At 46.9% G+C, this 22,255-nt stretch overlaps 11 non-coding genes across 11 annotated transcripts; all 11 read right to left on the minus strand.

The window, feature by feature from the left end:
- Window positions 1-272: 272 nt before the first annotated feature.
- Window positions 273-384, minus strand: TRNAL-CAA (transfer RNA leucine (anticodon CAA)). Its single transcript has 2 exons — window positions 347-384; window positions 273-318 (listed from the first exon to the last, which is right to left on the minus strand). It is a non-coding gene; the product is annotated as a tRNA-Leu (tRNA).
- A 288-nt stretch (window positions 385-672) lies between these two features.
- TRNAV-AAC (transfer RNA valine (anticodon AAC)) lies at window positions 673-745 on the minus strand. The gene has a single exon. It is a non-coding gene; the product is annotated as a tRNA-Val (tRNA).
- A 2,764-nt stretch (window positions 746-3,509) lies between these two features.
- TRNAV-AAC (transfer RNA valine (anticodon AAC)) lies at window positions 3,510-3,582 on the minus strand. Its single transcript has one exon. It is a non-coding gene; the product is annotated as a tRNA-Val (tRNA).
- A 2,765-nt stretch (window positions 3,583-6,347) lies between these two features.
- On the minus strand, window positions 6,348-6,420 carry TRNAV-AAC (transfer RNA valine (anticodon AAC)). The gene has a single exon. It is a non-coding gene; the product is annotated as a tRNA-Val (tRNA).
- Window positions 6,421-9,185: 2,765 nt separating this feature from the next.
- Window positions 9,186-9,258, minus strand: TRNAV-AAC (transfer RNA valine (anticodon AAC)). Its single transcript has one exon. It is a non-coding gene; the product is annotated as a tRNA-Val (tRNA).
- A 2,765-nt stretch (window positions 9,259-12,023) lies between these two features.
- On the minus strand, window positions 12,024-12,096 carry TRNAV-AAC (transfer RNA valine (anticodon AAC)). The gene has a single exon. It is a non-coding gene; the product is annotated as a tRNA-Val (tRNA).
- A 2,365-nt stretch (window positions 12,097-14,461) lies between these two features.
- TRNAL-CAA (transfer RNA leucine (anticodon CAA)) lies at window positions 14,462-14,573 on the minus strand. Its single transcript has 2 exons — window positions 14,536-14,573; window positions 14,462-14,507 (listed from the first exon to the last, which is right to left on the minus strand). It is a non-coding gene; the product is annotated as a tRNA-Leu (tRNA).
- Window positions 14,574-14,861: 288 nt separating this feature from the next.
- Window positions 14,862-14,934, minus strand: TRNAV-AAC (transfer RNA valine (anticodon AAC)). Its single transcript has one exon. It is a non-coding gene; the product is annotated as a tRNA-Val (tRNA).
- Window positions 14,935-17,299: 2,365 nt separating this feature from the next.
- On the minus strand, window positions 17,300-17,411 carry TRNAL-CAA (transfer RNA leucine (anticodon CAA)). The gene is made up of 2 exons: window positions 17,374-17,411; window positions 17,300-17,345 (listed from the first exon to the last, which is right to left on the minus strand). It is a non-coding gene; the product is annotated as a tRNA-Leu (tRNA).
- Window positions 17,412-17,699: 288 nt separating this feature from the next.
- TRNAV-AAC (transfer RNA valine (anticodon AAC)) lies at window positions 17,700-17,772 on the minus strand. Its single transcript has one exon. It is a non-coding gene; the product is annotated as a tRNA-Val (tRNA).
- Window positions 17,773-20,538: 2,766 nt separating this feature from the next.
- TRNAV-AAC (transfer RNA valine (anticodon AAC)) lies at window positions 20,539-20,611 on the minus strand. Its single transcript has one exon. It is a non-coding gene; the product is annotated as a tRNA-Val (tRNA).
- Window positions 20,612-22,255: the final 1,644 nt, after the last annotated feature.

The raw sequence follows: 22,255 nt of genomic DNA on the forward strand, positions 1-22,255 counted from the left end.
CTTCTCTGCCCAAAAGGTGGCAGGAGAGCCTCACAACAAAGATGGGATCAACTGCTTAATGAGAAACCAGCACGGCAGTTTGTGTGATGGAGTGCAAATTTAACGGAAGGTGTGCCTGAGGTGTCCCTTCCAGGAATACATGGAATTGTGATTGAGGGCCCAGCCTGATCGTTGGTGGATTTCTCGTCATATGTTACAGGTCCGTGCAAAGATTGTGGTGTGTGGGGAATGCACTGCAAAAAACAGGAAGATTTAAGGGTGTAAAAGAAACCTGTCAGAAGTGGGATTTGAACCCACGCCTCCATGAGGAGACCAGAAGTCTCAGTTGCACTGAAGATCAAGCTCTCTTGAGTCTGGCGCCTTAGACCACTCGGCCATCCTGACAGCCCTGGGTGTGCACAGATCTGACTCTTCTGACTGCACCTGCCAATGTTTGCACTTACAACGTTCACAGCAATGTCACAAGTGTAAAGACCCCACAATACAACATGGCATGACAAAAAAAAAGCTAGGCACAAGAGCGACCACTGATGGATGCGGATTACTTTGTTTCGTCTTGCAAAAGTAAAGGAAGTTTCCCATGGCTCGCTGGGTTCAAGGACCGCCTCTTCTTAAGCTTGCATTGAGATAATAGAGTTTTAGAGGGTGCACATAAAAGCAGCTCATGCACAGTGTTTCTGCCCGGTCTCGAACCGGGGACCTTTCGCGTGTTAGGCGAACGTGATGACCACTGCACTACAGAAACTCACTTGCTGTGTTTTAATGTTAGAGCAAGGTTCCTCTCAAGGGTTCTCTCTACTTCTATTCTGCTGTATCAGCAGCCACTCAGAAAGCGAGGAGCAAGTGTGAAAACTGCAGAGATATCAGCCAACATACATGCAATTAGACGTATTAAAAATTGACTTATGCAGGCATCGACAGACAAATATCTGATGCCTAAATGCCAGCAAGTACAGCTTGGGAAAGCATCACCTGGGACACACACAGACTAAGCATGAAGGCAGAAAAAGCACGGTGATCCATGTTTCTTATGAGGTTCAAAATATTTTGTGCAACAATGCGGCGAGTGTAATGAGAAATAGTCAGGCATTGTGAGTTTTGAGTAGGATTCGTATGTTTACCTCTGAAAAAGGGCTCGTCCGGGATTTGAACCCGGGACCTCTCGCACCCTAATCGAGAATCATACCCCTAGACCAACGAGCCGAGGAACACAAGAGTTGCCTTTCGCACCGGCTCCGGGGGTTATTGGCAGCGAGTTAGTGAATGCTTCACCCAAAGCAAGCAACTGCACATGCTGCTCTCTTCTGCAATATGGTTGCTGTCTTTTCCATGGCCGTCATCGAACAAGAAATGAAAATGCCTCTATCCTTCAGACATTTTGTTTGTTCTAGGTGTATGCTCTCAGTGAGGTCAATAAAACCATTTCTGCTCTCATGCCTTGCTTTCATGAATTAGGCCCAACCTTCAGTACACAAGGACGTGCAAACGAATAGCGCAAACTATCGTCACTTCTCTTTTTGAGCTGTCACTGATACCCCTGGAGCACAGTACGTCACGCTGGTGAGGGATAGACAGCTTCCATTATCTCAGCTTTCCTATAAATTGAGAGAGTAAATGCAAACTGTGTGAAAAACAGAAAACTGCTCTTTGTGCCCGGTCTCGAACCAGGGACCTTTCGCGTGTAAAGCGAACGTTATAACCACTACACTACAGAAACAGACACGCTTGCAGGAATCTTCTTGGCATGTAGTGGGCTGGAATGCACAGACCAAGGGCCAATGTCCATGAAGCTCAAAGTTGGACCCTCCTTACCCGATCTCTTTCTTTGGAAGAAAGGAACGAGGACCCCTTTTATTCCAAAAGGCGATTTTAAAACCATACCTGAAACCACACTAGAAAAACACTTTGCATTTAATTTTCCTACACTGATGGTCCACCCCAGAAAAGCAGTTGCAAAGAAGTCCGGCACTGAAATTCTATACGCCAAAAGTGGGAAATAGCGTAGAGGGAAAGGAACTTTCTCACCATACACGGCGTCTTATAGCATTGAAAAGAAGAAATGGCCCTATATAATAAGAAGCCTAAAAATAATTCCACAGCATGGGCTCGTCTGGGATTTGAATCCGGGACCTCTCGCACCCGAAGCGAGAATCATACCCCTAGACCAACGAGCCTGATTCCCCAGTTGGCATTTTAAGCAATTTCTGATGCGTCTTTCAGAAACAAAGCAGGGCTATTTGGCTGCTCTCTCTCTATGTGAACCACAAAAAGTCATGTTTTCTCTCAAGGTGTTGTTTTTTTCACTCTTGCAAGGAAGGGATCAGTCGATATCCTAGCTGCCAGAGAGCAGAAAAAAGGCGCTGATGAGAACTGTGGCACTTTCTGGCACTTGTACTCCTCTGCAAGTCCTGGACACTTGCCCCATAGACTTCCACCCCAGATGCAAGGGAGGGCTTGCCAATTCTTGCTCCTAAGACAGAGGCATTTGATTCTTGGATTCAAACACGCTCACTCAGCGCTCGATCAGGCTCGATCAGGCGAGATTTATATGAGTGGCTCGCAGGACTGAAACACTAACCTGGGAGCCCCAGGGTGGCTAAATTCCCAGGATGGCCATTTTTGGGCAAGTCACCTCCTTTCCTCCTGCCTCAATCTAAAATTGGCTGCAAATCACAAGATAGAGTTCAATGTCCGTGTGTACTGCCTACTCCCAGATACCTCTCTGTCTTCCTTATGTAAATTAAAATTCGCAAGGGGGGACCAATGACAATCTGCTCCTCCCACATAACCAGGAAGCCCTGTTGAACATGTCTGCCTGTGTTGTTGCAGGGACAGTGCCTTCTCCGCCCAAAAGGTGGCAGGAGAGCCTCACAACAAAGATGGGATCAACTGCTTAATGAGAAACCAGCACGGCAGTTTGTGTGATGGAGTGCAAATTTAACTGAAGGTGTGCCTGAGGTGTCCCTTCCAGGAATACATGGAATTGTGATTGAGGGCCCAGCCTGATCGTTGCTGGATTTCTCGTCATATGTTACAGGTCCGTGCAAAGATTGTGGTGTGTGGGAATGCACTGAAAAAAACAGGACGATTTAAGGGTGTAAAAGAAACCTGTCAGAAGTGGGATTTGAACCCACGCCTCCATGAGGAGACCAGAAGTCTCAGTTGCACTGAAGATCAAGCTCTCTTGAGTCTGGTGCCTTAGACCACTCGGCCATCCTGACAGCCCTGGGTGTGCACAGATCTGACTCTTCTGACTGCACCTGCCAATGTTTGCACTTACAACGTTCACAGCAATGTCACAAGTGTAAAGACCCCACAATACAACATGGCATGACAAAAAAAAAGCTAGGCACAAGAGCGACCACTGATGGATGCGGATTACTTTGTTTCGTCTTGCAAAAGTAAAGGAAGTTTCCCATGGCTCGCTGGGTTCAAGGACCGCCTCTTCTTAAGCTTGCATTGAGATAATAAGGTTTTAGAGGGTGCACATAAAAGCAGCTCATGCACAGTGTTTCTGCCCGGTCTCGAACCGGGGACCTTTCGCGTGTTAGGCGAACGTGATGACCACTACACTACAGAAACTCACTTGCTGTGTTTTACTGTTAGAGCAAGGTTCCTCTCAAGGGTTCTCTCTACTTCTATTCTGCTGTATCAGCAGCCACTCAGAAAGCGAGGAACAAGTGTGAAAACTGCAGAGATATCAGCCAACATACTTGCAATTAGACGTATTAAAAATTGACTTATGCAGGCATCGACAGACAAATATCTGATGCCTAAATGCCAGCAAGTACAGCTTGGGAAAGCATCACCTGGGACACACACAGACTAAGCATGAAGGCAGAAAAAGCACGGTGATCCATGTTTCTTATGAGGTTCAAAATATTTTGTGCAACAATGCGGCGAGTGTAATGAGAAATAGTCAGGCATTGTGAGTTTTGAGTAGGATTCGTATGTTTACCTCTGAAAAAGGGCTCGTCCGGGATTTGAACCCGGGACCTCTCGCACCCTAATCGAGAATCATACCCCTAGACCAACGAGCCGAGGCACACAAGAGTCGCCTTTCGCACCGGCTACGGGGGTTATTGGCAGCGAGTTAGTGAATGCTTCACCCAAAGCAAGCAACTGCACATGCTGCTCTCTTCTGCAATATGGTTGCTGTCTTTTCCATGGCCGTCATCGAACAAGAAATGAAAATGCCTCTATCCTTCAGATTTTTTGTTTGTTCTAGGTGTATGCTCTCGGTGAGGTCAATAAAACCATTTCTGCTCTCATGCCTTGCTTTCATGAAGTAGGCCCAACCTTCAGTACACAAGGACGTGCAAACGAATAGCGCAAACTATCGTCACTTCTCTTTTTGAGCTGTCACTGATACCCCTGGAGCACAGTACGTCACGCTGGTGAGGGATAGACAGCTTCCATTATCTCAGATTTCCTATAAATTGAGAGAGTAAATGCAAACTGTGTGAAAAACAGAAAACTGCTCTTTCTGCCCGGTCTCGAACCAGGGACCTTTCGCGTGTAAAGCGAACGTGATCACCACTACACTACAGAAACAGACACGCTTGCAGGAATCTTCTTGGCATGTAGTGGGCTGGAATGCACAGACCAAGGGCCAATGTCCATGAAGCTCAAAGTTGGACCCTCCTTACCCGATCTCTTTCTTTGGAAGAAAGGAACGAGGACCCCTTTTATTCCAAAAGGCGATTTTAAAACCATACCTGAAACCACACTAGAAAAACACTTTGCATTTAATTTTCCTACACTGATGGTCCACCCCAGAAAAGCAGTTGCAAAGAAGTCCGGCACTGAAATTCTATACGCCAAAAGTGGGAAATAGCGTAGAGGGAAAGGAACTTTCTCACCATACACGCCGTCTTATAGCATTGAAAAGAAGAAATGGCCCTATATAATAAGAAGCCTAAAAATAATTCCACAGCATGGGCTCGTCCGGGATTTGAATCCGGGACCTCTCGCACCCGAAGCGAGAATCATACCCCTAGACCAACGAGCCTGATTCCCCAGTTGGCATTTTAAGCAATTTCTGATGCGTCTTTCAGAAACAAAGCAGGGCTATTTGGCTGCTCTCTCTCTATGTGAACCACAAAAAGTCATGTTTTCTCTCAAGGTGTTGTTTTTTTCACTCTTGCAAGGAAGGGATCAGTCGATATCCTAGCTGCCAGAGAGCAGAAAAAAGGCGCTGATGAGAACTGTGGCACTTTCTGGCACTTGTACTCCTCTGCAAGTCCTGGACACTTGCCCCATAGACTTCCACCCCAGATGCAAGGGAGGGCTTGCCAATTCTTGCTCCTAAGACAGAGGCATTTGATTCTTGGATTCAAACACGCTCACTCAGCGCTCGATCAGGCTCGATCAGGCGAGATTTATATGAGTGGCTCGCAGGACTGAAACACTAACCTGGGAGCCCCAGGGTGGCTAAATTCCCAGGATGGCCATTTTTGGGCAAGTCACCTCCTTTCCTCCTGCCTCAATCTAGAATTGGCTGCAAATCACAAGATAGAGTTCAATGTCCGTGTGTACTGCCTACTCCCAGATACCTCTCTGTCTTCCTTATGTAAATTAAAATTCGCAAGGGGGGACCAATGACAATCTGCTCCTCCCACATAACCAGGAAGCCCTGTTGAACATGTCTGCCTGTGTTGTTGCAGGGACAGTGCCTTCTCCGCCCAAAAGGTGGCAGGAGAGCCTCACAACAAAGATGGGATCAACTGCTTAATGAGAAACCAGCACGGCAGTTTGTGTGATGGAGTGCAAATTTAACGGAAGGTGTGCCTGAGGTGTCCCTTCCAGGAATACATGGAATTGTGATTGAGGGCCCAGCCTGATCGTTGGTGGATTTCTCGTCATATGTTACAGGTCCGTGCAAAGATTGTGGTGTGTGGGGAATGCACTGCAAAAAACAGGAAGATTTAAGGGTGTAAAAGAAACCTGTCAGAAGTGGGATTTGATCCCACGCCTCCATGAGGAGACCAGAAGTCTCAGTTGCACTGAAAATCAAGCTCTCTTGAGTCTGGTGCCTTAGACCACTCGGCCATCCTGACAGCCCTGGGTGTGCACAGATCTGACTCTTCTGACTGCACCTGCCAATGTTTGCACTTACAACGTTCACAGCAATGTCACAAGTGTAAAGACCCCACAATACAACATGGCATGACAAAAAAAAAGCTAGGCACAAGAGCGACCACTGATGGATGCGGATTACTTTGTTTCGTCTTGCAAAAGTAAAGGAAGTTTCCCATGGCTCGCTGGGTTCAAGGACCGCCTCTTCTTAAGCTTGCATTGAGATAATAAGGTTTTAGAGGGTGCACATAAAAGCAGCTCATGCACAGTGTTTCTGCCCGGTCTCGAACCGGGGACCTTTCGCGTGTTAGGCGAACGTGATGACCACTACACTACAGAAACTCACTTGCTGTGTTTTACTGTTAGAGCAAGGTTCCTCTCAAGGGTTCTCTCTACTTCTATTCTGCTGTATCAGCAGCCACTCAGAAAGCGAGGAACAAGTGTGAAAACTGCAGAGATATCAGCCAACATACTTGCAATTAGACGTATTAAAAATTGACTTATGCAGGCATCGACAGACAAATATCTGATGCCTAAATGCCAGCAAGTACAGCTTGGGAAAGCATCACCTGGGACACACACAGACTAAGCATGAAGGCAGAAAAAGCACGGTGATCCATGTTTCTTATGAGGTTCAAAATATTTTGTGCAACAATGCGGCGAGTGTAATGAGAAATAGTCAGGCATTGTGAGTTTTGAGTAGGATTCGTATGTTTACCTCTGAAAAAGGGCTCGTCCGGGATTTGAACCCGGGACCTCTCGCACCCTAATCGAGAATCATACCCCTAGACCAACGAGCCGAGGCACACAAGAGTCGCCTTTCGCACCGGCTACGGGGGTTATTGGCAGCGAGTTAGTGAATGCTTCACCCAAAGCAAGCAACTGCACATGCTGCTCTCTTCTGCAATATGGTTGCTGTCTTTTCCATGGCCGTCATCGAACAAGAAATGAAAATGCCTCTATCCTTCAGATTTTTTGTTTGTTCTAGGTGTATGCTCTCGGTGAGGTCAATAAAACCATTTCTGCTCTCATGCCTTGCTTTCATGAAGTAGGCCCAACCTTCAGTACACAAGGACGTGCAAACGAATAGCGCAAACTATCGTCACTTCTCTTTTTGAGCTGTCACTGATACCCCTGGAGCACAGTACGTCACGCTGGTGAGGGATAGACAGCTTCCATTATCTCAGATTTCCTATAAATTGAGAGAGTAAATGCAAACTGTGTGAAAAACAGAAAACTGCTCTTTCTGCCCGGTCTCGAACCAGGGACCTTTCGCGTGTAAAGCGAACGTGATCACCACTACACTACAGAAACAGACACGCTTGCAGGAATCTTCTTGGCATGTAGTGGGCTGGAATGCACAGACCAAGGGCCAATGTCCATGAAGCTCAAAGTTGGACCCTCCTTACCCGATCTCTTTCTTTGGAAGAAAGGAACGAGGACCCCTTTTATTCCAAAAGGCGATTTTAAAACCATACCTGAAACCACACTAGAAAAACACTTTGCATTTAATTTTCCTACACTGATGGTCCACCCCAGAAAAGCAGTTGCAAAGAAGTCCGGCACTGAAATTCTATACGCCAAAAGTGGGAAATAGCGTAGAGGGAAAGGAACTTTCTCACCATACACGCCGTCTTATAGCATTGAAAAGAAGAAATGGCCCTATATAATAAGAAGCCTAAAAATAATTCCACAGCATGGGCTCGTCCGGGATTTGAATCCGGGACCTCTCGCACCCGAAGCGAGAATCATACCCCTAGACCAACGAGCCTGATTCCCCAGTTGGCATTTTAAGCAATTTCTGATGCGTCTTTCAGAAACAAAGCAGGGCTATTTGGCTGCTCTCTCTCTATGTGAACCACAAAAAGTCATGTTTTCTCTCAAGGTGTTGTTTTTTTCACTCTTGCAAGGAAGGGATCAGTCGATATCCTAGCTGCCAGAGAGCAGAAAAAAGGCGCTGATGAGAACTGTGGCACTTTCTGGCACTTGTACTCCTCTGCAAGTCCTGGACACTTGCCCCATAGACTTCCACCCCAGATGCAAGGGAGGGCTTGCCAATTCTTGCTCCTAAGACAGAGGCATTTGATTCTTGGATTCAAACACGCTCACTCAGCGCTCGATCAGGCTCGATCAGGCGAGATTTATATGAGTGGCTCGCAGGACTGAAACACTAACCTGGGAGCCCCAGGGTGGCTAAATTCCCAGGATGGCCATTTTTGGGCAAGTCACCTCCTTTCCTCCTGCCTCAATCTAGAATTGGCTGCAAATCACAAGATAGAGTTCAATGTCCGTGTGTACTGCCTACTCCCAGATACCTCTCTGTCTTCCTTATGTAAATTAAAATTCGCAAGGGGGGACCAATGACAATCTGCTCCTCCCACATAACCAGGAAGCCCTGTTGAACATGTCTGCCTGTGTTGTTGCAGGGACAGTGCCTTCTCCGCCCAAAAGGTGGCAGGAGAGCCTCACAACAAAGATGGGATCAACTGCTTAATGAGAAACCAGCACGGCAGTTTGTGTGATGGAGTGCAAATTTAACGGAAGGTGTGCCTGAGGTGTCCCTTCCAGGAATACATGGAATTGTGATTGAGGGCCCAGCCTGATCGTTGGTGGATTTCTCGTCATATGTTACAGGTCCGTGCAAAGATTGTGGTGTGTGGGGAATGCACTGCAAAAAACAGGAAGATTTAAGGGTGTAAAAGAAACCTGTCAGAAGTGGGATTTGATCCCACGCCTCCATGAGGAGACCAGAAGTCTCAGTTGCACTGAAAATCAAGCTCTCTTGAGTCTGGCGCCTTAGACCACTCGGCCATCCTGACAGCCCTGGGTGTGCACAGATCTGACTCTTCTGACTGCACCTGCCAATGTTTGCACTTACAACGTTCACAGCAATGTCACAAGTGTAAAGACCCCACAATACAACATGGCATGACAAAAAAAAAGCTAGGCACAAGAGCGACCACTGATGGATGCGGATTACTTTGTTTCGTCTTGCAAAAGTAAAGGAAGTTTCCCATGGCTCGCTGGGTTCAAGGACCGCCTCTTCTTAAGCTTGCATTGAGATAATAGAGTTTTAGAGGGTGCACATAAAAGCAGCTCATGCACAGTGTTTCTGCCCGGTCTCGAACCGGGGACCTTTCGCGTGTTAGGCGAACGTGATGACCACTACACTACAGAAACTCACTTGCTGTGCTTTACTGTTAGAGCAAGGTTCCTCTCAAGGGTTCTCTCTACTTCTATTCTGCTGTATCAGCAGCCACTCAGAAAGCGAGGAACAAGTGTGAAAACTGCAGAGATATCAGCCAACATACTTGCAATTAGACGTATTAAAAATTGACTTATGCAGGCATCGACAGACAAATATCTGATGCCTAAATGCCAGCAAGTACAGCTTGGGAAAGCATCACCTGGGACACACACAGACTAAGCATGAAGGCAGAAAAAGCACGGTGATCCATGTTTCTTATGAGGTTCAAAATATTTTGTGCAACAATGCGGCGAGTGTAATGAGAAATAGTCAGGCATTGTGAGTTTTGAGTAGGATTCGTATGTTTACCTCTGAAAAAGGGCTCGTCCGGGATTTGAACCCGGGACCTCTCGCACCCTAATCGAGAATCATACCCCTAGACCAACGAGCCGAGGCACACAAGAGTCGCCTTTCGCACCGGCTCCGGGGGTTATTGGCAGCGAGTTAGTGAATGCTTCACCCAAAGCAAGCAACTGCACATGCTGCTCTCTTCTGCAATATGGTTGCTGTCTTTTCCATGGCCGTCATCGAACAAGAAATGAAAATGCCTCTATCCTTCAGATTTTTTGTTTGTTCTAGGTGTATGCTCTCGGTGAGGTCAATAAAACCATTTCTGCTCTCATGCCTTGCTTTCATGAAGTAGGCCCAACCTTCAGTACACAAGGACGTGCAAACGAATAGCGCAAACTATCGTCACTTCTCTTTTTGAGCTGTCACTGATACCCCTGGAGCACAGTACGTCACGCTGGTGAGGGATAGACAGCTTCCATTATCTCAGCTTTCCTATAAATTGAGAGAGTAAATGCAAACTGTGTGAAAAACAGAAAACTGCTCTTTCTGCCCGGTCTCGAACCAGGGACCTTTCGCGTGTAAAGCGAACGTGATAACCACTACACTACAGAAACAGACACGCTTGCAGGAATCTTCTTGGCATGTAGTGGGCTGGAATGCACAGACCAAGGGCCAATGTCCATGAAGCTCAAAGTTGGACCCTCCTTACCCGATCTCTTTCTTTGGAAGAAAGAAACGAGGACCCCTTTTATTCCAAAAGGCGATTTTAAAACCATACCTGAAACCACACTAGAAAAACACTTTGCATTTAATTTTCCTACACTGATGGTCCACCCCAGAAAAGCAGTTGCAAAGAAGTCCGGCACTGAAATTCTATACGCCAAAAGTGGGAAATAGCGTAGAGGGAAAGGAACTTTCTCACCATACACGCCGTCTTATAGCATTGAAAAGAAGAAATGGCCCTATATAATAAGAAGCCTAAAAAGAATTCCACAGCATGGGCTCGTCCGGGATTTGAATCCGGGACCTCTCGCACCCGAAGCGAGAATCATACCCCTAGACCAACGAGCCTGATTCCCCAGTTGGCATTTTAAGCAATTTCTGATGCGTCTTTCAGAAACAAAGCAGGGCTATTTGGCTGCTCTCTCTCTATGTGAACCACAAAAAGTCATGTTTTCTCTCAAGGTGTTGTTTTTTTCACTCTTGCAAGGAAGGGATCAGTCGATATCCTAGCTGCCAGAGAGCAGAAAAAAGGCGCTGATGAGAACTGCAGGCACTTTCTGGCACTTGTACTCCTCTGCAAGTCCTGGACACTTGCCCCATAGACTTCCACCCCAGATGCAAGGGAGGGCCTGCCAATTCTTGCTCCTAAGACAGAGGCATTTGATTCTTGGATTCAAACACGCTCACTCAGCGCTCGATCAGGCTCGATCAGGCGAGATTTATATGAGTGGCTCGCAGGACTGAAACACTAACCTGGGAGCCCCAGGGTGGCTGAATTCCCAGGATGGCCATTTTTGGGCAAGTCACCTCCTTTCCTCCTGCCTCAATCTAGAATTGGCTGCAAATCACAAGATAGAGTTCAATGTCCGTGTGTACTGCCTACTCCCAGATACCTCTCTGTCTTCCTTATGTAAATTAAAATTCGCAAGGGGGGACCAATGACAATCTGCTCCTCCCACATAACCAGGAAGCCCTGTTGAACATGTCTGCCTGTGTTGTTGCAGGGACAGTGCCTTCTCCGCCCAAAAGGTGGCAGGAGAGCCTCACAACAAAGATGGGATCAACTGCTTAATGAGAAACCAGCACGGCAGTTTGTGTGATGGAGTGCAAATTTAACTGAAGGTGTGCCTGAGGTGTCCCTTCCAGGAATACATGGAATTGTGATTGAGGGCCCAGCCTGATCGTTGCTGGATTTCTCGTCATATGTTACAGGTCCGTGCAAAGATTGTGGTGTGTGGGAATGCACTGAAAAAAACAGGACGATTTAAGGGTGTAAAAGAAACCTGTCAGAAGTGGGATTTGAACCCACGCCTCCATGAGGAGACCAGAAGTCTCAGTTGCACTGAAGATCAAGCTCTCTTGAGTCTGGTGCCTTAGACCACTCGGCCATCCTGACAGCCCTGGGTGTGCACAGATCTGACTCTTCTGACTGCACCTGCCAATGTTTGCACTTACAACGTTCACAGCAATGTCACAAGTGTAAAGACCCCACAATACAACATGGCATGACAAAAAAAAAGCTAGGCACAAGAGCGACCACTGATGGATGCGGATTACTTTGTTTCGTCTTGCAAAAGTAAAGGAAGTTTCCCATGGCTCGCTGGGTTCAAGGACCGCCTCTTCTTAAGCTTGCATAGAGATAATAAGGTTTTAGAGGGTGCACATAAAAGCAGCTCATGCACAGTGTTTCTGCCCGGTCTCGAACCGGGGACCTTTCGCGTGTTAGGCGAACGTGATGACCACTACACTACAGAAACTCACTTGCTGTGTTTTACTGTTAGAGCAAGGTTCCTCTCAAGGGTTCTCTCTACTTCTATTCTGCTGTATCAGCAGCCACTCAGAAAGCGAGGAACAAGTGTGAAAACTGCAGAGATATCAGCCAACATACTTGCAATTAGACGTATTAAAAATTGACTTATGCAGGCATCGACAGACAAATATCTGATGCCTAAATGCCAGCAAGTACAGCTTGGAAAAGCATCACCTGGGACACACACAGACTAAGCATGAAGGCAGAAAAAGCACGGTGATCCATGTTTCTTATGAGGTTCAAAATATTTTGTGCAACAATGCGGCGAGTGTAATGAGAAATAGTCAGGCATTGTGAGTTTTGAGTAGGATTCGTATGTTTACCTCTGAAAAAGGGCTCGTCCGGGATTTGAACCCGGGACCTCTCGCACCCTAATCGAGAATCATACCCCTAGACCAACGAGCCGAGGCACACAAGAGTCGCCTTTCGCACCGGCTCCGGGGGTTATTGGCAGCGAGTTAGTGAATGCTTCACCCAAAGCAAGCAACTGCACATGCTGCTCTCTTCTGCAATATGGTTGCTGTCTTTTCCATGGCCGTCATCGAACAAGAAATGAAAATGCCTCTATCCTTCAGATTTTTTGTTTGTTCTAGGTGTATGCTCTCGGTGAGGTCAATAAAACCATTTCTGCTCTCATGCCTTGCTTTCATGAAGTAGGCCCAACCTTCAGTACACAAGGACGTGCAAACGAATAGCGCAAACTATCGTCACTTCTCTTTTTGAGCTGTCACTGATACCCCTGGAGCACAGTACGTCACGCTGGTGAGGGATAGACAGCTTCCATTATCTCAGATTTCCTATAAATTGAGAGAGTAAATGCAAACTGTGTGAAAAACAGAAAACTGCTCTTTCTGCCCGGTCTCGAACCAGGGACCTTTCGCGTGTAAAGCGAACGTGATAACCACTACACTACAGAAACAGACACGCTTGCAGGAATCTTCTTGGCATGTAGTGGGCTGGAATGCACAGACCAAGGGCCAATGTCCATGAAGCTCAAAGTTGGACCCTCCTTACCCGATCTCTTTCTTTGGAAGAAAGGAACGAGGACCCCTTTTATTCCAAAAGGCGATTTTAAAACCATACCTGAAACCACACTAGAAAAACACTTTGCATTTAATTTTCCTACACTGATGGTCCACCCCAGAAAAGCAGTTGCAAAGAAGTCCGGCACTGAAATTCTATACGCCAAAAGTGGGAAATAGCGTAGAGGGAAAGGAACTTTCTCACCATACACGCCGTCTTATAGCATTGAAAAGAAGAAATGGCCCTATATAATAAGAAGCCTAAAAATAATTCCACAGCATGGGCTCGTCCGGGATTTGAATCCGGGACCTCTCGCACCCGAAGCGAGAATCATACCCCTAGACCAACGAGCCTGATTCCCCAGTTGGCATTTTAAGCAATTTCTGATGCGTCTTTCAGAAACAAAGCAGGGCTATTTGGCTGCTCTCTCTCTATGTGAACCACAAAAAGTCATGTTTTCTCTCAAGGTGTTGTTTTTTTCACTCTTGCAAGGAAGGGATCAGTCGATATCCTAGCTGCCAGAGAGCAGAAAAAAGGCGCTGATGAGAACTGTGGCACTTTCTGGCACTTGTACTCCTCTGCAAGTCCTGGACACTTGCCCCATAGACTTCCACCCCAGATGCAAGGGAGGGCTTGCCAATTCTTGCTCCTAAGACAGAGGCATTTGATTCTTGGATTCAAACACGCTCACTCAGCGCTCGATCAGGCTCGATCAGGCGAGATTTATATGAGTGGCTCGCAGGACTGAAACACTAACCTGGGAGCCCCAGGGTGGCTAAATTCCCAGGATGGCCATTTTTGGGCAAGTCACCTCCTTTCCTCCTGCCTCAATCTAGAATTGGCTGCAAATCACAAGATAGAGTTCAATGTCCGTGTGTACTGCCTACTCCCAGATACCTCTCTGTCTTCCTTATGTAAATTAAAATTCGCAAGGGGGGACCAATGACAATCTGCTCCTCCCACATAACCAGGAAGCCCTGTTGAACATGTCTGCCTGTGTTGTTGCAGGGACAGTGCCTTCTCTGCCCAAAAGGTGGCAGGAGAGCCTCACAACAAAGATGGGATCAACTGCTTAATGAGAAACCAGCACGGCAGTTTGTGTGATGGAGTGCAAATTTAACGGAAGGTGTGCCTGAGGTGTCCCTTCCAGGAATACATGGAATTGTGATTGAGGGCCCAGCCTGATCGTTGGTGGATTTCTCGTCATATGTTACAGGTCCGTGCAAAGATTGTGGTGTGTGGGGAATGCACTGCAAAAAACAGGAAGATTTAAGGGTGTAAAAGAAACCTGTCAGAAGTGGGATTTGAACCCACGCCTCCATGAGGAGACCAGAAGTCTCAGTTGCACTGAAGATCAAGCTCTCTTGAGTCTGGCGCCTTAGACCACTCGGCCATCCTGACAGCCCTGGGTGTGCACAGATCTGACTCTTCTGACTGCACCTGCCAATGTTTGCACTTACAACGTTCACAGCAATGTCACAAGTGTAAAGACCCCACAATACAACATGGCATGACAAAAAAAAAGCTAGGCACAAGAGCGACCACTGATGGATGCGGATTACTTTGTTTCGTCTTGCAAAAGTAAAGGAAGTTTCCCATGGCTCGCTGGGTTCAAGGACCGCCTCTTCTTAAGCTTGCATTGAGATAATAGAGTTTTAGAGGGTGCACATAAAAGCAGCTCATGCACAGTGTTTCTGCCCGGTCTCGAACCGGGGACCTTTCGCGTGTTAGGCGAACGTGATGACCACTGCACTACAGAAACTCACTTGCTGTGTTTTAATGTTAGAGCAAGGTTCCTCTCAAGGGTTCTCTCTACTTCTATTCTGCTGTATCAGCAGCCACTCAGAAAGCGAGGAGCAAGTGTGAAAACTGCAGAGATATCAGCCAACATACATGCAATTAGACGTATTAAAAATTGACTTATGCAGGCATCGACAGACAAATATCTGATGCCTAAATGCCAGCAAGTACAGCTTGGGAAAGCATCACCTGGGACACACACAGACTAAGCATGAAGGCAGAAAAAGCACGGTGATCCATGTTTCTTATGAGGTTCAAAATATTTTGTGCAACAATGCGGCGAGTGTAATGAGAAATAGTCAGGCATTGTGAGTTTTGAGTAGGATTCGTATGTTTACCTCTGAAAAAGGGCTCGTCCGGGATTTGAACCCGGGACCTCTCGCACCCTAATCGAGAATCATACCCCTAGACCAACGAGCCGAGGCACACAAGAGTTGCCTTTCGCACCGGCTCCGGGGGTTATTGGCAGCGAGTTAGTGAATGCTTCACCCAAAGCAAGCAACTGCACATGCTGCTCTCTTCTGCAATATGGTTGCTGTCTTTTCCATGGCCGTCATCGAACAAGAAATGAAAATGCCTCTATCCTTCAGACATTTTGTTTGTTCTAGGTGTATGCTCTCAGTGAGGTCAATAAAACCATTTCTGCTCTCATGCCTTGCTTTCATGAATTAGGCCCAACCTTCAGTACACAAGGACGTGCAAACGAATAGCGCAAACTATCGTCACTTCTCTTTTTGAGCTGTCACTGATACCCCTGGAGCACAGTACGTCACGCTGGTGAGGGATAGACAGCTTCCATTATCTCAGCTTTCCTATAAATTGAGAGAGTAAATGCAAACTGTGTGAAAAACAGAAAACTGCTCTTTGTGCCCGGTCTCGAACCAGGGACCTTTCGCGTGTAAAGCGAACGTTATAACCACTACACTACAGAAACAGACACGCTTGCAGGAATCTTCTTGGCATGTAGTGGGCTGGAATGCACAGACCAAGGGCCAATGTCCATGAAGCTCAAAGTTGGACCCTCCTTACCCGATCTCTTTCTTTGGAAGAAAGGAACGAGGACCCCTTTTATTCCAAAAGGCGATTTTAAAACCATACCTGAAACCACACTAGAAAAACACTTTGCATTTAATTTTCCTACACTGATGGTCCACCCCAGAAAAGCAGTTGCAAAGAAGTCCGGCACTGAAATTCTATACGCCAAAAGTGGGAAATAGCGTAGAGGGAAAGGAACTTTCTCACCATACACGGCGTCTTATAGCATTGAAAAGAAGAAATGGCCCTATATAATAAGAAGCCTAAAAATAATTCCACAGCATGGGCTCGTCTGGGATTTGAATCCGGGACCTCTCGCACCCGAAGCGAGAATCATACCCCTAGACCAACGAGCCTGATTCCCCAGTTGGCATTTTAAGCAATTTCTGATGCGTCTTTCAGAAACAAAGCAGGGCTATTTGGCTGCTCTCTCTCTATGTGAACCACAAAAAGTCATGTTTTCTCTCAAGGTGTTGTTTTTTTCACTCTTGCAAGAAAGGGATCAGTCGATATCCTAGCTGCCAGAGAGCAGAAAAAAGGCGCTGATGAGAACTTTGGCACTTTCTGGCACTTGTACTCCTCTGCAAGTCCTGGACACTTGCCCCATAGACTTCCACCCCAGATGCAAGGGAGGGCTTGCCAATTCTTGCTCCTAAGACAGAGGCATTTGATTCTTGGATTCAAACACGCTCACTCAGCGCTCGATCAGGCTCGATCAGGCGAGATTTATATGAGTGGCTCGCAGGACTGAAACACTAACCTGGGAGCCCCAGGGTGGCTAAATTCCCAGGATGGCCATTTTTGGGCAAGTCACCTCCTTTCCTCCTGCCTCAATCTAAAATTGGCTGCAAATCACAAGATAGAGTTCAATGTCCGTGTGTACTGCCTACTCCCAGATACCTCTCTGTCTTCCTTATGTAAATTAAAATTCGCAAGGGGGGACCAATGACAATCTGCTCCTCCCACATAACCAGGAAGCCCTGTTGAACATGTCTGCCTGTGTTGTTGCAGGGACAGTGCCTTCTCCGCCCAAAAGGTGGCAGGAGAGCCTCACAACAAAGATGGGATCAACTGCTTAATGAGAAACCAGCACGGCAGTTTGTGTGATGGAGTGCAAATTTAACGGAAGGTGTGCCTGAGGTGTCCCTTCCAGGAATACATGGAATTGTGATTGAGGGCCCAGCCTGATCGTTGGTGGATTTCTCGTCATATGTTACAGGTCCGTGCAAAGATTGTGGTGTGTGGGGAATGCACTGCAAAAAACAGGAAGATTTAAGGGTGTAAAAGAAACCTGTCAGAAGTGGGATTTGAACCCACGCCTCCATGAGGAGACCAGAAGTCTCAGTTGCACTGAAGATCAAGCTCTCTTGAGTCTGGCGCCTTAGACCACTCGGCCATCCTGACAGCCCTGCGTGTGCACAGATCTGACTCTTCTGACTGCACCTGCCAATGTTTGCACTTACAACGTTCACAGCAATGTCACAAGTGTAAAGACCCCACAATACAACATGGCATGACAAAAAAAAAGCTAGGCACAAGAGCGACCACTGATGGATGCGGATTACTTTGTTTCGTCTTGCAAAAGTAAAGGAAGTTTCCCATGGCTCGCTGGGTTCAAGGACCGCCTCTTCTTAAGCTTGCATTGAGATAATAGAGTTTTAGAGGGTGCACATAAAAGCAGCTCATGCACAGTGTTTCTGCCCGGTCTCGAACCGGGGACCTTTCGCGTGTTAGGCAAACGTGATGACCACTACACTACAGAAACTCACTTGCTGTGTTTTACTGTTAGAGCAAGGTTCCTCTCAAGGGTTCTCTCTACTTCTATTCTGCTGTATCAGCAGCCACTCAGAAAGCGAGGAACAAGTGTGAAAACTGCAGAGATATCAGCCAACATACTTGCAATTAGACGTATTAAAAATTGACTTATGCAGGCATCGACAGACAAATATCTGATGCCTAAATGCCAGCAAGTACAGCTTGGGAAAGCATCACCTGGGACACACACAGACTAAGCATGAAGGCAGAAAAAGCACGGTGATCCATGTTTCTTATGAGGTTCAAAATATTTTGTGCAACAATGCGGCGAGTGTAATGAGAAATAGTCAGGCATTGTGAGTTTTGAGTAGGATTCGTATGTTTACCTCTGAAAAAGGGCTCGTCCGGGATTTGAACCCGGGACCTCTCGCACCCTAATCGAGAATCATACCCCTAGACCAACGAGCCGAGGCACACAAGAGTCGCCTTTCGCACCGGCTCCGGGGGTTATTGGCAGCGAGTTAGTGAATGCTTCACCCAAAGCAAGCAACTGCACATGCTGCTCTCTTCTGCAATATGGTTGCTGTCTTTTCCATGGCCGTCATCGAACAAGAAATGAAAATGCCTCTATCCTTCAGATTTTTTGTTTGTTCTAGGTGTATGCTCTCGGTGAGGTCAATAAAACCATTTCTGCTCTCATGCCTTGCTTTCATGAAGTAGGCCCAACCTTCAGTACACAAGGACGTGCAAACGAATAGCGCAAACTATCGTCACTTCTCTTTTTGAGCTGTCACTGATACCCCTGGAGCACAGTACGTCACGCTGGTGAGGGATAGACAGCTTCCATTATCTCAGCTTTCCTATAAATTGAGAGAGTAAATGCAAACTGTGTGAAAAACAGAAAACTGCTCTTTCTGCCCGGTCTCGAACCAGGGACCTTTCGCGTGTAAAGCGAACGTGATAACCACTACACTACAGAAACAGACACGCTTGCAGGAATCTTCTTGGCATGTAGTGGGCTGGAATGCACAGACCAAGGGCCAATGTCCATGAAGCTCAAAGTTGGACCCTCCTTACCCGATCTCTTTCTTTGGAAGAAAGGAACGAGGACCCCTTTTATTCCAAAAGGCGATTTTAAAACCATACCTGAAACCACACTAGAAAAACACTTTGCATTTAATTTTCCTACACTGATGGTCCACCCCAGAAAAGCAGTTGCAAAGAAGTCCGGCACTGAAATTCTATACGCCAAAAGTGGGAAATAGCGTAGAGGGAAAGGAACTTTCTCACCATACACGGCGTCTTATAGCATTGAAAAGAAGAAATGGCCCTATATAATAAGAAGCCTAAAAAGAATTCCACAGCATGGGCTCGTCCGGGATTTGAATCCGGGACCTCTCGCACCCGAAGCGAGAATCATACCCCTAGACCAACGAGCCTGATTCCCCAGTTGGCATTTTAAGCAATTTCTGATGCGTCTTTCAGAAACAAAGCAGGGCTATTTGGCTGCTCTCTCTCTATGTGAACCACAAAAAGTCATGTTTTCTCTCAAGGTGTTGTTTTTTTCACTCTTGCAAGGAAGGGATCAGTCGATATCCTAGCTGCCAGAGAGCAGAAAAAAGGCGCTGATGAGAACTGCAGGCACTTTCTGGCACTTGTACTCCTCTGCAAGTCCTGGACACTTGCCCCATAGACTTCCACCCCAGATGCAAGGGAGGGCCTGCCAATTCTTGCTCCTAAGACAGAGGCATTTGATTCTTGGATTCAAACACGCTCACTCAGCGCTCGATCAGGCTCGATCAGGCGAGATTTATATGAGTGGCTCGCAGGACTGAAACACTAACCTGGGAGCCCCAGGGTGGCTGAATTCCCAGGATGGCCATTTTTGGGCAAGTCACCTCCTTTCCTCCTGCCTCAATCTAGAATTGGCTGCAAATCACAAGATAGAGTTCAATGTCCGTGTGTACTGCCTACTCCCAGATACCTCTCTGTCTTCCTTATGTAAATTAAAATTCGCAAGGGGGGACCAATGACAATCTGCTCCTCCCACATAACCAGGAAGCCCTGTTGAACATGTCTGCCTGTGTTGTTGCAGGGACAGTGCCTTCTCCGCCCAAAAGGTGGCAGGAGAGCCTCACAACAAAGATGGGATCAACTGCTTAATGAGAAACCAGCACGGCAGTTTGTGTGATGGAGTGCAAATTTAACGGAAGGTGTGCCTGAGGTGTCCCTTCCAGGAATACATGGAATTGTGATTGAGGGCCCAGCCTGATCGTTGGTGGATTTCTCGTCATATGTTACAGGTCCGTGCAAAGATTGTGGTGTGTGGGGAATGCACTGCAAAAAACAGGAAGATTTAAGGGTGTAAAAGAAACCTGTCAGAAGTGGGATTTGATCCCACGCCTCCATGAGGAGACCAGAAGTCTCAGTTGCACTGAAAATCAAGCTCTCTTGAGTCTGGCGCCTTAGACCACTCGGCCATCCTGACAGCCCTGGGTGTGCACAGATCTGACTCTTCTGACTGCACCTGCCAATGTTTGCACTTACAACGTTCACAGCAATGTCACAAGTGTAAAGACCCCACAATACAACATGGCATGACAAAAAAAAAGCTAGGCACAAGAGCGACCACTGATGGATGCGGATTACTTTGTTTCGTCTTGCAAAAGTAAAGGAAGTTTCCCATGGCTCGCTGGGTTCAAGGACCGCCTCTTCTTAAGCTTGCATTGAGATAATAGAGTTTTAGAGGGTGCACATAAAAGCAGCTCATGCACAGTGTTTCTGCCCGGTCTCGAACCGGGGACCTTTCGCGTGTTAGGCGAACGTGATGACCACTACACTACAGAAACTCACTTGCTGTGTTTTACTGTTAGAGCAAGGTTCCTCTCAAGGGTTCTCTCTACTTCTATTCTGCTGTATCAGCAGCCACTCAGAAAGCGAGGAACAAGTGTGAAAACTGCAGAGATATCAGCCAACATACTTGCAATTAGACGTATTAAAAATTGACTTATGCAGGCATCGACAGACAAATATCTGATGCCTAAATGCCAGCAAGTACAGCTTGGGAAAGCATCACCTGGGACACACACAGACTAAGCATGAAGGCAGAAAAAGCACGGTGATCCATGTTTCTTATGAGGTTCAAAATATTTTGTGCAACAATGCGGCGAGTGTAATGAGAAATAGTCAGGCATTGTGAGTTTTGAGTAGGATTCGTATGTTTACCTCTGAAAAAGGGCTCGTCCGGGATTTGAACCCGGGACCTCTCGCACCCTAATCGAGAATCATACCCCTAGACCAACGAGCCGAGGCACACAAGAGTCGCCTTTCGCACCGGCTCCGGGGGTTATTGGCAGCGAGTTAGTGAATGCTTCACCCAAAGCAAGCAACTGCACATGCTGCTCTCTTCTGCAATATGGTTGCTGTCTTTTCCATGGCCGTCATCGAACAAGAAATGAAAATGCCTCTATCCTTCAGATTTTTTGTTTGTTCTAGGTGTATGCTCTCGGTGAGGTCAATAAAACCATTTCTGCTCTCATGCCTTGCTTTCATGAAGTAGGCCCAACCTTCAGTACACAAGGACGTGCAAACGAATAGCGCAAACTATCGTCACTTCTCTTTTTGAGCTGTCACTGATACCCCTGGAGCACAGTACGTCACGCTGGTGAGGGATAGACAGCTTCCATTATCTCAGATTTCCTATAAATTGAGAGAGTAAATGCAAACTGTGTGAAAAACAGAAAACTGCTCTTTCTGCCCGGTCTCGAACCAGGGACCTTTCGCGTGTAAAGCGAACGTGATAACCACTACACTACAGAAACAGACACGCTTGCAGGAATCTTCTTGGCATGTAGTGGGCTGGAATGCACAGACCAAGGGCCAATGTCCATGAAGCTCAAAGTTGGACCCTCCTTACCCGATCTCTTTCTTTGGAAGAAAGGAACGAGGACCCCTTTTATTCCAAAAGGCGATTTTAAAACCATACCTGAAACCACACTAGAAAAACACTTTGCATTTAATTTTCCTACACTGATGGTCCACCCCAGAAAAGCAGTTGCAAAGAAGTCCGGCACTGAAATTCTATACGCCAAAAGTGGGAAATAGCGTAGAGGGAAAGGAACTTTCTCACCATACACGGCGTCTTATAGCATTGAAAAGAAGAAATGGCCCTATATAATAAGAAGCCTAAAAAGAATTCCACAGCATGGGCTCGTCCGGGATTTGAATCCGGGACCTCTCGCACCCGAAGCGAGAATCATACCCCTAGACCAACGAGCCTGATTCCCCAGTTGGCATTTTAAGCAATTTCTGATGCGTCTTTCAGAAACAAAGCAGGGCTATTTGGCTGCTCTCTCTCTATGTGAACCACAAAAAGTCATGTTTTCTCTCAAGGTGTTGTTTTTTTCACTCTTGCAAGGAAGGGATCAGTCGATATCCTAGCTGCCAGAGAGCAGAAAAAAGGCGCTGATGAGAACTGCAGGCACTTTCTGGCA

This window comes from Triturus cristatus, chromosome 10 (genome assembly GCF_964204655.1).
Source record: "Triturus cristatus chromosome 10, aTriCri1.1, whole genome shotgun sequence".
In the NCBI taxonomy this organism is placed as follows: domain Eukaryota; kingdom Metazoa; phylum Chordata; class Amphibia; order Caudata; family Salamandridae; genus Triturus; species Triturus cristatus.